Raw genomic sequence first — 16,139 nt, forward strand, 5'->3', positions numbered from 1 at the left:
GCTCATCCATGTATATTAATATGTATATATTCTTATTCCATCCCTTTAGATTTGTGTGTATTGGGTAGTTGTTGTGGAATTTTTTGATTACATGTTAGAAGTTGCTGCACTGTCAGAACTAGAATCACAAGCATTTCACCACACTCGCAATAACATCTGCTAACCATGTGAATGTGACCAATAAAATTTGATTTGATTTGAAATGAGATACCATTACAGAACAACACTGACCTCAAGGTCTGTGACCTGCTAATGATGTGCTCCCCCCATACCCACCAAAACACATTCCATATCAGGTGTGATATACTTTACCATCATCACCTTAGTAGGCTGCGGATAGGGACCTTTTATTTTGATCTTCCCACTAAACATTGAACAACACTGTTAACATTCTGAGTCTCCAGCTATGGATTTCAGTCACAATAAGCAGTTTTTGCAATTGCAATGCTTGTACATCTTTATGAAAACGAATGTGAATCGGACTCTGTGAATTGTGTGTTGTGTGTAAGTGGCAACCCATTTTATTCCTCAAGGCTCTGCATCGGATTCAAGCCACTGTGTGTGTGTGTGTGTTTTTTAGTTTTATTATCAGGATAAGGTAAGACCCAGATGCAGACCGTGTCGAAGAAACAATGTTTATTACAGCAACAGAGGAAAATGTGCAGGACGGCAGGCAGGCTCAGGGTCAGGTCAGGCAGAGGTCGGAAATCCAGATAGAGGCAAAGGTACAGGACGGCAGGCAGGCTCATGGTCAGGGGCAGGCAGAGTGGTCAGGCGGGCGGGATCAGGGTCAGGGCAGGCAAGGGTCAAAAACCAGGAGGGTGAGAAAAAGAGAGGCTGGGAAAAGACAGGAGCTGACAGGGAAAACGCTGGTAAGCTTGACAAACAAGACAAACTGGCAACGGACAAACAGAGAACACAGGTATAAATACACAGGGGATCATGGGGAAGATGGGCGACACCTGGAGGGGGTTGGAGACAATCACAAAGACAGGTGAAACAGATCAGGGCATGACATTTACCATACTGGTGAGGACCAGAAGTCCTCATAACAATAGTAAACCAAGGAGAATTCGGACAAGTGAGGACATTTGTCCAGGCCTAAAAAGGAAAAAGGGTTAGAATTAGTGTTAGGGGTTAGGTTTAGGAGGAGTTAGGGTTAGGGGTTAAAGTTTAGGTTAGTGGTTATGGAATATAGGAATTTTAATGGGAATCAATTGTAGGTTCCCAAAAAGTCCTCGCAAGTATAGTAATACAAAACTGTGTGTATGTCTGTGTCTGTCTATTTGGTGTGTGTGTGTGTATGTGTGTAAGATCTCTCGCTCCATATCCATCTCCCCTCCCATTTCTCCCTCTCCCTTTTCAAAGTTTATTAGAGAGAGAGAGAGAGAGAGAGAGAGAGAGAGAGAGAGAGAGAGAGAGAGAGAGAGAGAGAGAGAGAGAGAGAGAGAGAGAGAGAGAGAGAGAGAGAGAGAGAGAGAGAGAGAGAGAGAGAGAGAGAGAGAGAGAGAGAGAGAGAGAGAGAGAGAGAGAGAGAGAGAGAGAGAGAGAGAGAGAGAGAGAGAGAGAGAGAGAGAGAGAGAGAGAGACGGGGAACGAGGAGAGAGAGGACAGCATCTGCAGGCTGCAGGCATGCTGCTATTACATCAATGCTGCATCCCAAGAGAGAGGAGAGAGCGAGAGAAGGAGATAGAGGGGAGACTGTGATAGAAATAAGAGGGAGGGGGAGAAAGACAGAGAGAAACAACCACATGACAGAAAAAGGAAGATGCAGGGATACACTGAGAGAAGAGGAAAATAGGATAGGGAAGAGAGAGAGAGTTGACTGCAATCCAACAGAGTTGAACAAATAGAAAAATTCTTCACTTCACTCCCTCTTTTCAATGTGCAATTAAAGAGTAATTTCAGAAGCCTTTCATATTCATTGTTTTCATCTGAACTATTGTAGCTCTGCCACAGATGAAATAACGAATCATACATATAATTGTAATTAAGCAAACTTAAGTGTGCAGTAAAATATAAGACTGCTGTTCTGGGTTAAGGTGGGTGAGAGTGTGGAGTGGGTAGTGCGGAAAAGAAGGGCTCTAAACTTCAGAGTTCTCCTTTGCCTTATCCAGCCTCAGACCTTGATTCACAGGACTGGCAACCTTATTATGCGCCGCACTTATTATTGATATTACGCCAAGCCCTTGTTGCCATGACCACCGTGCAAGAGACATTTAATTTTCTCTCCTCCATCATCATTATCTATGGGGCCATCTGTTGTGGAAAATGAATTCAGCCTCATTTGCATGACTGATAAGCACATTCTTTATCTATTCAACAGAAGGTCATATGGCATGGATTTAGAGACTGCTGAAGGAAGGAGAGAGAGAGAGACAGAGAGGGATAGAGAGAAAGAGAGGAGGAGGAGAAAGAGGGAGATTGGGAGGAGGAGTGGAATAGTAGGAAATATAAATGATGGAGGACATATACAGTCGAGAGCATGTGTGTGTGTGTGTGTGTGTGTGTGTGTGTGTGTGTGTGTGTGTGTGTGTGTGTGTGTGTGTGTGTGTGTGTGTGTGTGTGTGTGTGTGTGTGTGTGTGTGTGTGTGTGTGTGTGTGTGTGTGTGTGTGTGTGTGTGTGTGTGTGTGTGTGTTCATGTCTCTGCATAATGTATATGTGCTGCATGTGTATATTGGTTTTTATATTCTATTTCAGTGCCCATGTATTTCCTTTATGTGTGTATTTGAAGTCCCATGTGTACATGCGCACAAGCCTTGGTGCATGCAAACATGTGAACGTGTGTGAGTCCTTGTGCGTGTGTGTCTGCATGTGTGTCCTCACATGTCTGTTTGTCCCGAGGAGGATGTGTTGTGCTGTGTGTATGTGCTGTGTTTGCAGGTAAAGTAGACACATTTGTCATCCCATCCTCTCTCTCTCTCACTTGCTCTCTCTCTCTCTCTCTCTCTCTCTCTCTCTCTATACCTCTCTCTCTCTCGCTCCCTCTCTCCTCTACAGATGCAGGATCTTAATTTGACCTATAATGTTACAGCAAAATAAACCTGCAGCAACAGGGTTTTAAAGTTTAGTCCTTAATGTTACTTGATCTGTGGTTAGGCTATTAGTTGGCCAAAAGTAGGCTACCTAAAAAGTGCAAAACTGGTAATAAAACCGTGTGTTATTGTGGGTTTTCAGTGAATTTATGTAAATCAGGAAGCTCATCTACATTTCCTGCTGTGCAGGAATATTCTCTGCAACAAAAGAGTGATCAAATTAAGATCCTTCATCTGTATCTCTCCATCTACCTCTCCCTTATTACCACAACACTCTACTGTACAAGCCCTCTCATGTTTTGCCAGAACACTTCAACCAATCTTCGCCTGGCAGGAAGTATCATTGCCTGCTTTTGTTGTTGTTGTTTTGAGGTGCATCCCACAGCTGACTGCTGGCTTCCTGTCTCTTCAGCAGGAGGAAGTCATGCTAGGGATGCAAATGTAATACAACTTCAAATTAATTTTAAAAACACAATCTCATTGATGAGTCTTGTAAGAAAAATTTTGTTTTGTGTATGTGTTAGGTCTTCAGGTTTATTAGAAGGCATAGGGGTTATTTCCGGTTTAGGGTTTCAACTGTGTTTATTGAACTGTGTTTATAGGAGGCTAGTGGTGCTGTTCACAACTTGACCTACTTTCGGGGGAATTAATTGGGCTACTCCATCTCGCCTTCCACACCATCCGTTCCGGTCCCATGTTAGTAAGAATTATGGGATATCTGCCACTTCTTTTCTGATGTACAGTAGGTGCTTTTGTCATCTGTGACGGTTCTCATTCCCGTTACCATCTATTAGAAATGATCTCGAAATACAAGGTACTATTTAATTGTTTATTGAGCACTGGTGTGTAATGTGCAGCAGAGCGCCGTATGCGCGAGATATTGTTAAGAGTCGTTATGTTGTCCTCTGTCTGTGAATATCTGGTTGTTAACTGCGTTTGTATTTCAGAAGCTGAGATGTGTACTTACCGTGATGTGCATTCCATTTGCTTCGTCTCATCCTGGGTGTTGTAACGGAAGTGACGACGCATTCAGACCCTTTTTATGAATGAGTTCCCACCACTGTTGATGATGGGCTAGTTCAAGTAAAATGCGATCATGTGTATTTCTAGACATAATTGATAGTCATTAAGTTTTATATCACTTGTCAATGTTGTATAACTGATAAAGATTAGCAAATGAAAAGTAAAATGAGGTAATATGTAAACTGGTGAATGTTGACGTTAATGGATGTGTTGGTTTGTTCCACATCATCATGATATAAGGGGCCTGACTGACGGGGCAAGGCCATTCAGAGCTGGAGTGCCAAGAGAGCAGGCTGGCCTGCCTCACAGCTTTGCTAGTCTAAAATGCTAATCTAACGCAGTGCAAGGGTTCAGTTTCCTTTGAGTTTATTAGATGTTTATTATATATTATATGTTTGTACTAGTTATTTGAAGTTTATTCATTTTGGGGATTCTGGCACTGTACAAAGTCATTTACCTTTGCTTGAAAAATAAAAAATAAACCCAGTTGCAACTGTCAACCATCCTGTCCAGTCCTTTGACAACTTAGAGACCTCTCCAGCCAGTCCGCCTCCTTACAGAACCAAGCCCAGGTAGCTAAGGCCGAGACAATGACAAACAAGATGGGACCCGAGAAGACTGATCAAGAGGCAGCACCAGCCAATTCTATTCATGACCAGGAAGTGGACACTGAAGATCCCCCAGAGGAGGTAGGAGCACCCTCCCAAAAAGGGCTTCTTGCAGAACTGTCAGACCTGGTGAGAGCGCTACTGCAATCCCAAGGCAAATGAGATGTGCGCATGGAAAGGTCAGCGGAGCGCCAAGAGAAGCGATGGAGAACCTTTCAGAGACAGTTCCTCCAGGGGAGAGATGGCCAAGACGGAGATGAGCAAGAGAACGAGGAAGATGATGAAGAGGATGACGAGGAACCAGGACAATAAGCACCCATGGCTGACTTCAAGACTCCAAGGCTCCTCCCCCAAGGTAAAGAAGATGATATTGAACATTTCTTGACAACGTTTGAAAGAATGGCGGCAGCATGACTCTGGCCTGAAGAAGAGTGGGCTATGCGCCTTATTCCCTTGCTGACAGGAAAAGCCTAAAGTGCCTATGTGGGAATAGACGACAGGCACACAGAGAACTATGACAAGGTAAAGGAGTCCATGTTGAAGAAGTTTCGAAATCAATGCTACACCTACAGACAACGTTTCCGTTCCACTGAAATCCTACATGACAAGACACGACGAGAGATGTATGTCCGGCTGAGGGACCTATACTATAAGTGGATCAGACCAGCAAGCAAGAATGTCAATCAAACCTCAGAAATCATGGTGCTAGAGCAGTTCATGAGAATGATGAGTCCAGAGATGGAGGTCTGGATTAGGGAGTATCACCCAAAGACGGCAGCTGAGAAGGCAGCTGAGCTGGCTGAAGTGTTCATTGCCGCCAGAAAAGGAGCCAAGAGAACCACCTCCGGCTGTTGGAACCAATGAGCCAGAAGTACATGCAAGTCTGATGGGGATGATCGGGGTCGTGATGCCTAGTATTTATCCTAGTCAAGCCCATGTTACTAATCCTAGTACTTACACTAGTAATTACCATAGGCCAAGTGACAGCTCCAGCAGGCAGGAACTGAAGTGTCACTTTTGTGGGGGGGGCGGGGGGGGGGGGGGGGGGGGGGGTTAGGACATACCAAGCCACGCTGCCCAGCTAGGAAGTCACAGTCCTATGTGCCCAGACCTACCATGCCAGACTTAGCACCCTCCCTGCCAGAGCACACAGTCAAGCCTCTTGTCAATGATCCACATGCCCAAGTGGACACAGGCAGCTCACAAACTGTGGTGCTTGAAAGTTTGGTCCCTATGGAGGAGTAGCAGGATCAGGCCCTGGTCAGAATATGCTGTGTTCACGGAGATGAGGTAATATACCCCACTACCAAAGTTTTTGTTACTGTAGATGGTCAATCTTTTTTCTTCCAAGTTGCTCTAGTCCCTAATCTTCCTTACCGAGTGGTGTTAGGAAAGGACGTTGACCTTCTGCCCCAGGCAAAGCTCTGTAATGTTGCCTCAAGGTCTCAGAGTGCTAGGGAAACCCTCAGAAAGGTATTGTTTCATGATGAGGAGATTGAGGCTAAGCCAGGGAAGTCTCGGAAGTCCAGGATGGAAAAGAGAAGGTACAAATTGAAAGACAGCACAGTGAGTGAGGTCCAGGTTCCGTTACTTCATTCAGAGCCAGGGTTAGACATGACCATTCCAGAAATGATTACCAAGTCACAGCAAGATGACACTAGCTTAAAGCCATGGCTTGAGAAAGCTTTTGTAATTGATGAGGGAAATCAGGGGAGCGCAGATAGCTCAGTAGAGGGGAAGTTTATCCTTGGGAAGGGCATTTTGTATCAGGTCAAGGATGGTGTAGAAGCCTTGACAGTGGCAGCATCCTTGAGACAGACTGTCTTGACCCTAGGCCATGCGGTGTCACGGGCAGGGCATCTAGGTGGTAAGAAGACCCTAAACAGGATCTCAAGCCTCGTACATGGCCACTGCAAGACGCAGAGGTGAAACAGTTCTGCAAAACATTCACTGAGTGTCAGCTTACCTTAGGGAGAAGACTTCCACCCTCCAACTTCCAGTCTATATCCTTAGTGGACACCCCATTTGAGAGGATAGGTATGGACATAGTGGGCCCTCTAGACAGGACTAAGAGAGGGAACAGATACATACAGGTTATTTGTGATTATGTCACCAAGTACCTTGAAGCTTTCCACTGAGAAATATTGAGGCTAGGCAGGTTGCTAATTGCTTCATCCAGTTCTTATCACGAGTAGGCATGCCTAGGGAAGTCCTCACAGATCAGTGTACCAATTTCCTCTCAGAACTGCTCAGAAATGTGTACAGGCTGTTGGGGATCAAGGTTATAAAGATCACACCCTATCATCCGCAAACAGACGGTTTGGTTGAGTGCTTCAACCAGACCCTGATTAGTATGTTACGCAAGTTTGTCTCTCAAGCAGGAGATGACTTGGATCAGCGGTTGCCGTACCTGCTCTTTACAGAGAAGTGCCACAAGCACCCATTTTTTTCTCTCCCTACGGTCATCCAGTGAGTGTTCAAATGACATGCTCAAGGAGAGCTGGGAAGGACCAAGAGGTGGGAGCAAGAATGTGTTGGAGTATGAGCTTCAGATGAGGGAGAGGCTGGAGCAGATGACCACACTGACCCAGGACAGCATGAGGAAAGCCTAGAAGAGCCAGAAAACACGGTATGACTGCAAAGCAAGGGACAGAAGTTTTGAGCCAGGTTAGCAGGTGTAGCTGTTGCTCCCCACACATGAGAGAAAGCTGCTGGCCAAACGGCATGGTCCATATGAGGTTATATGCAAGGTAGCACCTCTGACATATGAGATTCACATGCCAGAAAGGAAAGTGCAAAAGATTCACATCAACCTATTGAAAGAGTTAAGTTCCAGAGATGAGGCTGTAAAGACAAGCTGTTCGTCTGTGCAGTGTTAGAAGAAGATACCATTGAACAATACTTTCTGACCATCAGCACACCACCACCCATAGAGCTATCACACCTCACTCCTCACCAGCAAGAACAGCTTGGAGAGTTGTTGATCCCAGAGCTTTTCCAGGAGACACCTGGGTACACCACTCTGGTCCAGCACAAAATCGATCTAAAGGACAGGGCTCGGGTACGGTCAAAATGCTAGCGGAGAGACTCCTCGCAGTGCTGAGGCAGCAGGTCATGAAGAGAATGGGAGTGGTCAAAAGGTAATATAGTGAGTGGTCTAGCCCAAAAGGTCTCGTCTCCAAGAAGGACGGGACCATCAGATTCTGCATGGACTTCCGGGGGTTGAATGAGCTCACCAAAGTTGACCAATATCCCATGCCACGTATCGATGACCTGAATGAACAGATGGGGAAGGCGAGGTTCAACTCCACGTTGGATATGAGTAACGGGTACTGGCAGGTCCCACTGTCAGAAGAGGCAAAGGAGCTCACAGCTTTCAGGATGCCGATGGGGGTCTTCCAGTTGACGGTGATGGCATTTGGGCTCCATATGGTGCCAGGTACTCCATGACCGGTGGTGTAAAGTACTTAAGTAAAAAATACTTTTAGGTAATACTTAAGTTTTTTGGGGGGGGTATCTGTACTTTACTTTACTATTTATAGTTTTGAAAACTTTTACTTTTACTCCACTACATTCATAAAGAAAATATTATACTTTTTACTCCTTACATTTTCCCTGACACCCAAAAGTACTCGTTACATTTTGAATGCTTAGCAGGACAGGAAAATTGTCTAATTCACAGAAAACATCCCTGGTCATCCCTACTGCCTCTGATCTGGCAGACTCACTAAACTCAAATGCTTAATTTGTAAATGATGTCTGAGTGTTGAACTGTGACCCTGGCACCCAGAGTTTTGCAGCTGCGTACCTTGACGACGTGGTGATCTTTAGCTAGACCTGGGAAGACCATCTCTATTACCTGCAGCAGGTACTCCAGCAAATCCAGGAGGTGGGCCTCACTATCAGGCCCAAAACATTTGTATTTTCCAAGCGGGAGGTCGAGTACCTTAGGTTTGTCATTGGAGAGAGTGCCATCCATCCACAGTTGGGTAAGGTGGATGCTATTTGTTCTTTATCCTCTCTAGGGTACGTGAGACGTTAGCGTCCCACCTCTTCATCAGCCAGTGAAAGTGCAGGGCGCCAAATTCAAAACAACAGAAATCCCATAATTAAAATTCCTCAAACATACATGTATTTTACACCATTTTAAAGATACACTTGTTGTAAATCCAGCCACAGTGTCCGATTTCAAAAAAGCTTTAGGACGAAAGCAAACCAAACGATTATGTTAGGTGAGTGCCTGTTCACAGAATAACACAGCCATTTTTCCAGCCAAAGAGAGGATTCACAAAAAGCTGAAATATAGATAAAATGAATCACTAACCTTTGAGGATCTTCATCAGAATGCACTCCCAGGAATCCCAGTTCCACAATAAATGTTCGTTTTGTTCGATAATGTCCATCATTTATGTCCAAATTCCTCCTTGTTGTTATAGCGTTCAGTACACTTTACAAACTCACGACGCGCGGGCAGGTCCAGCGGAAAGTACGGACGAAAAGTTAAAAAAATTATATTACAGTCCGTAAAAACATAACAAACGAAGTATTGAATCAATCTTTAGGATGTTTTTAACATAATTCTTCAATAATGTTCCAACCGGAGTATTCCTGTGTCTTCAGAATTGCGATGGAACAAAGCTCGCTCTCACGTGAACGCGCATGGTCAGAGCATGGTCACTTTATGGCAGACTTGACTAATTCCTCTCTCCTTCGGCCCCACTAAATAGTAGAGACATCAGACAAGGTTCTAACGACTGTTGACATCTAGTGGAAGCCTTATGAAGTGCAACATTACCAATATCCCACTGTATCTTCAATAGGAGCTGAGTTGAAAATCGACCAACCTCAGATTTCTCACTTCCTGGTTGGATTTTTTCTCAGGTTTTTGCCTGCCTGATGAGTTCTGTTATACTCACAAACATCATTCAGACAGTTTTAGAAACTTCAGAGTGTTTTCTATCCAAATCTATTAATTAGATGCATATTCTAGCTTTTATGGCTTTGTAGCAGGCCGTTTACTCTGGGCATGCTTTTCATCCGGACGTGAAAATACTGCCCCCTACCCCAAAGAAGTTAGCCCTTGCAACTACCAATAAACAGTAATTTATGGGGTTAGTGGGGCTGGTACAGGAAGCTGGTCTGGACCGAAGAGACCAGAATGGCTTTCAAAACCTGAGGTGCTGTGTTAGGACAGACTTCGAATAACCCTTCATGCTGCAAACGGACATGTCCGAGGTAGGTCCTACTGCAAGAGGGTGAAGGTGAGCTGAAGCCCATTGTTTTCATCATTCACAAGATGCTTGAGGACGAGACTAGGTACTTGACTATTGAAATGGATTGCCTAGCCATTAAGTGGGCCCTTGACTCTTTGACGTACAATCTGTACTCTCTGGGAAGAGAGTTTGTGTTAGAGACTGACCATAGAGCTTTGCAGTGGCTCCACAAGATGAGAAACTCTAACAACTGAATCACCTGGTGGTACCAGGAGATGCAGCCCTTTCATTTTACTGTTCCCTACAGGCCAGATCTGCAAAACAATTAGCTGACTTCCTGTCCCGCATCCTTGAAGGCTCCTAAGTGGATGGGACGCACGGACGGAGTGGACCTGCAAGATGTGACTACAGGTCGCATTCTCCGTCTTCAGAAGCGGGAGGAAATGTGACGTTTCTCATTCCCATCACCATCTACTGTTTTAGATATGATCACGAAATACAAGGTAATATTTAACCTCTACTTCATCACCCTCCCGGATCCGGGATCCTCCTCATCAAAAAAGCTGACTAGCATAGCCTAGCCTAACGGGACAGGGATATCATATAATATAATTTTCATGAAATCACAAGTCCAATACAGCAAATGAAAGATAAACATCTTGTGAATCCAGCCATCATTTCTGATTTTTAAATGTTTAAAATGTTTTACAGCGAAAACACAATATGTATTTCTATTAGCTAACCACAATAGCCAAACACACAACCGCATATTTTCACCATGTTTCCACCGCATAGGTAGCTTTCACAAAACCGACAAAATAGAGATAAAATTAGTCACTAACCAAGAAACAACTTCATCAGATGACAGTCTTAAATGTATTGTATAACATGTTATATGTTTTGTTCGAAAATGTGCATATTTGAGGTATAAATCATAGTTTTACATTGCAGCCACAATCACAAATAGCACCAAAGCAGCCAGAATAATTACAGAGAGCAATGTGAAATACATAAATACTCATCATAAAACATTTATGAAAAATACATGGTGTACAGCAAATGAAAGATAAACATCTTGTGAATCCAGCCAATATTTCTGATTTTTTAAGTGTTTTACAGCGAAAACACAATATATATTTATATTAGCTCACTACAGTAGCCAAACACACAACGCAATCTACTCCCCGCAAAAATAGCTTGCACAAAACCGACAAAATAGAGATAAAATTAGTCACTAACCAAGAAACAACTTCATCAGATGACAGTCTTAAATGTATTGTATAACATGTTATATGTTTTGTTTGAAAATGTGCATATTTGAGGTATAAATCATAGTTTTACATTGCAGCCACAATCACAAATAGCACCAAAGCAGCCAGAATAATTACAGAGAGCAATGTGAAATAAATAAATACTCATCATAAAACATTTATGAAAAATACATGGTGTACAGCAAATGAAAGATAAACATCTTGTGAATCCAGCCAATATTTCTGATTTTTTAAGTGTTTTACAGCGAAAACACAATATATATTTATATTAGCTCACTACAGTAGCCAAACACACAACGCAATCTACTCCCCGCAAAAATAGCTTGCACAAAACCGACAAAATAGAGATCAAATTAATCACTAACCTTGAACAAATTCATCAGATGACAGTCTTATAACATCATGTTATACAATACAATTATGTTTTGTTCGAAAATGTGCATATTTATAGCTACAAATCCTGGTTATACATTGTGAATACGTAGCATCGATTCACCAGAATCTCCGGAGATATTTTGGACACTCACCTAATCTGACCAAAGAACTCATCATAAACTTTACATAAAAATACTTGTTGTATGGCAAATGAAAGATACACTGGTTCTTAATGCAACCGCTGTGTTAGATTTTTAAAAATAACTTTACCATAACATACAGCTTGCGTTATTGTGAGACAGCGCTCACCAAAACGGCGGAGAATAGGAGTCAACATTTTACACAGAAATACGAAATAACATCATAAATGTTTTCTTACTTTTGCTGAGCTTCCATCAGAATGTTGTACAAGGAGTCCTATTTCCAGAATAAATCGTTGTTTGGTTTTAGAATGTCCATTTCTTCTGTCGAATTCGCGCCACAATGCTAGCCAAGGTTGCTAACATTCCCATCCTCTCTTGGCGCAAAGAACGAAAAACTCAAAGTCCCAATAAACGTTGAATAAACTGATAAAACTCGGTTGAAAAAAACTACTTTATGATGTTATTATCACATGTATCAAATAAAATCAGAGCCGGAGATATTCGCCGTGTATACCGAACGCTTTTCAGAAGACAATGTCGAGCTCCCCAGCGCGCCGTCGAAGACAAAGAAATACCGGACCTGTCACTCCAAAAGCTCTTGTTCGGCCTCAGATCAAGCTAGACACCCCATTCCACCTTCCACTGCCTGTTGACATCTAGTGGAAGCCGTATGAAGTGCATACATATCGATAAATAAAAGCCAGTTGAATAGGCAGGCCCTGAAACAGAGCCTCGTTTTCAGATTTTTCACTTCCTATATGGAAGTTTGCTGCCAAATGAGTTCTGTTTTACTCACAGATATAATTCAAACAGTTTTAGAAACTTGAGAGTGTTTTCTATCCAATAGTATTAATAATATGCATATTGTATGATCTAGAACAGAGTACGAGGCCATTTCATTTGGGCACGATTTTTTCCAAAGTGAAAACAGCACCCCCGTATTGACAAGAAGTTAATAGTTTATTGAGCGCCAGTGTGTAATGTGCAGCAGAGTGCCGTAAGCGTGATGTTTTGGGAGCCCGGGAAAGACACACAGTAAGCTGTAACAGAACAAACAACACATTTTAGCAATCTCTGGTCCATGGTTAGACTAATCACGTAACATTTTTAAGAGTCGTTATGTTGTCCTCTGTCTGTGAATATCTGGTTGTTAACTGCGTTTGTATTTCAGAAGCTGAGATGTGTACTTACCGTGATGTGCATTCCATTTGCTTCGTCTCATCCTGGGTGTTGTAACGGAAGTGACGACGCATTCAGACCCTTTTTATGAATGAGTTCCCACCACTGTTGATGATGGGCTAGTTCAAGACAGTAATTTTTTGTATTTCTAGATGTAATTAATAGTCATTAAGTTTGATATTATTTGTCATCATTGTATAAATAATAAAGATGAACGCATGAAAAGTACAATGAGGTAACATGTACACTGGTAAATGTTGAAGTTAATGGATAAAATGGTTTGTTCCACATCGTCATGATGTAAAGAGCCTGACGGACCGGGCAAGGCCATTCAGAGCTGGAGTGCCTATGCTACTCTAATATGCTAAGCTAATGCAGTACAAGGGTTCAGTTTCCTTTGAGTTTATGATAATTATGTTTGGAATAGCTACTTGAAGTGTATTCATTTTGGGGATTTTGGCACTGTACAAAGCAATTTACCTTTGTTTGAAAATAAAAATTAAACCAGTTGCAACTGTCAACCATCCTCCCATCCAGATCTTTGGCACCTCTCCAGCCGGTCTGCCTCCTTACACCTTCACTCGGCTCCATTAATTACTTCTCCTCAGCTTTCCGTGTCCCGTTCTGACATTTGACTGCTGCTAATTTGCTGATTAATTTCATTAACGTGATTACGGGGGGGGGGGATTTGGGTCCAATCTATTGGTCCGTGGTTTGACTGTCCGTTACCCCTCTTGCCTCAACCAGTCAATAGCTCTCTCCCACCTCTCGTGTGTACTGCCTGCTATTTCTCTCTCGTCCGCCTCTTACAATCTCACGGCTAGAGTTTGACGTGGTGACGTGACGCTGGTTTCTCCCCAATCTTCCTGTCTGTCCTTTTCAGCACTGGGAGCTGTCTGCGAGCTGTCCAGCACCACTGCCAATTATCGTCGTCTCCTGTCTCCAGTCTGTGTGCCCAGCGCTCCCGGTGTCTGAGGCGACTTGAAACGGACCTACTGTATAGCTTACTACCGTACCGAGGAATACTGAAATGCAGATGGATCTCCTTATATTACAGCAACACACACATTCTACAAATCAAAACCCACAATTCAATGAAGAGATTCTGATTAACTCTCCTCTGAACTAACATAGCAGGCATAAAATAAATGGCTGAAACTAGATCCCCTACATAATGGTCTTGACGAGAGGGGAAAAAAGCTGTTGGGGGAGGTTCTCTTCTGCCATTTTCAACCAATCCAGTAAATGTGGAGGAGTTAAGATTGAGTCTTGCCTTGAAAATGTCCAAAAGCAAAATCTGCGTCACAGGCTTTCGTTCCATTTCCCCTGAAAACCGGAACATCCAGTTGTTGGGGACTTGGCAGAGGTTAACTCTCCTCAAAGTTGATGTGTTCACTAGCCTCCAGAGCAAAGGAAAAGGGTTGAAAATGAAAACATGTTTTTGGTTGCTTTAATACAGCGGTCCCCAACTAAATGCAGCCATTTGTACACTGCACCCCAAACAGATATAGTATTTGACAAAGACATAATCATTTCAAACCTTGATTACATATATCTATGTATGGGAATATTTTGAACAGATTTCCTAAATTAATTAGAGCCCCCCCCCCCCCCACCCATGTTGAAGGCCCCTGCTTTAACATATTGACATGATGAAAATCCCTGCTTTAACATATTGACATGTTGAAGACCCCTGCTTTAACATATTGACATGTTGAAGACCCCTGCTTTAACATATTGACATGTTGAAGGCCCCTGCTTTAACATATTGACATGTTGAAGGCCCCTGCTTTAACATATTGACATGTTGAAGGCCCCTGCTTTAACATATTGACATGTTGAAGGCCCCTGCTTTAACATATTGACATGTTGAAAACCCCTGCTTTAACATATTGACATGTTGAAGACCCCGTCTTTAACATATTGACATGTTGAAGACCCCTTCTTTAACATATTGACATGTTGAAGGCCCCTGCTTTAAAATATTGACATGTTGAAGGCCCCTTCTTTAACATATTGACATGTTGAAGACCCCTGCTTTAACATATTGACATGTTGAAGGCCCCGTCTTTAACATATTGACATGTTGAAAATCCCTGCTTTAACATATTGACATGTTGAAGACCCCTGCTTTAACATATTGACATGTTGAAGGCCCCTGCTTTAACATATTGACATGTTGAAGGCCCTTGCTTTAACATATTGACATGTTGAAGGCCCCTGCTTTAACATATTGACATGTTGAAGGCCCTGCTTTAACATATTGACATGTTGAAGACCCCGTCTTTAACATATTGACATATTGAAGGCCCCTGTTTTAACAAATTGACATGTTGAAGGCCCCTGCTTTAACATATTGACATGTTGAAGGCCCCTTCTTTAACATATTGACAGGTTGAAGGCCCCTGCTTTAACATATTGACAGGTTGAAGGCCCCTGCTTTAACATATTGACATGTTGAAGGCCCCTGTTTTAACATATTGACATGTTGAAGGCCCCTGCTTTAACATATTGACATGTTGAAGGCCCCTGCTTTAACATATTGACATGTTGAAGGCCCCTTCTTTAACATATTGACAGGTTGAAGGCCCCTGCTTTAACATATTGACAGGTTGAAGGCCCCTGCTTTAACATATTGACATGTTGAAGGCCCCTGCTTTAAAATATTGACATGTTGAAGGCCCCTGCTTTAACATATTGACATGTTGAAGGCCCCTGCTTTAACATATTGACATGTTTGAAGGCCCCTGCTTTAACATATTGACATGTTGAAGGCCCCTGTTTTAACATATTGACATGTTGCAGGCCCCTGCTTTAACATATTGACATGTTGAAGGCCCCTGCTTTAACATATTGACATGTTGAAGGCCCCTGTTTTAACATATTGACATGTTGAAGGCCCCTGTTTTAACATATTGACATGTTGAAGACCCCTGTTTTAACATATTGACATGTTGAAGGCCCCTGTTTTAACATATTGACATGTTGAAGGCCCCTGTTTTAACACATTGACATGTTGAAGGCCCCTGCTTTAACATATTGACATGTTGAAGGCCCTTGCTTTAACATATTGACATGTTGAAGGTCCCTGTTTTAACATATTGACATGTTGAAGGCCCCTGTTTTAACATATTGACATGTTGAAGGCCCCTGTTTTAACATATTGACATGTTGAAGGCCCCTGCTTTAACATATTGACATGTTGAAGGCCCCTGTTTTAACATATTGACATGTTGAAGGCCCCTGCTTTAACATGTTGACATGTTGATGGCTCCTGCTTTAACATATTGA

General features: G+C 42.8%; 1 long non-coding RNA gene across 1 annotated transcript in view; it reads right to left on the reverse strand.

Annotated features, from left to right (window-relative positions):
* Positions 1–621: 621 nt before the first annotated feature.
* The window catches only part of LOC139553757 (uncharacterized), a 41,028-nt gene continuing 25,510 nt past the window's right edge, over positions 622–16,139 (reverse strand). Inside the window, exon 2 of the long non-coding RNA XR_011670722.1 lies at positions 622–962. This is a non-coding gene — a long non-coding RNA (uncharacterized lncRNA). The remainder of the gene's footprint in view (positions 963–16,139) is intronic.

This window comes from Salvelinus alpinus, chromosome 25, assembly GCF_045679555.1.
Source record: "Salvelinus alpinus chromosome 25, SLU_Salpinus.1, whole genome shotgun sequence".
Lineage (NCBI taxonomy): Eukaryota > Metazoa > Chordata > Actinopteri > Salmoniformes > Salmonidae > Salvelinus > Salvelinus alpinus.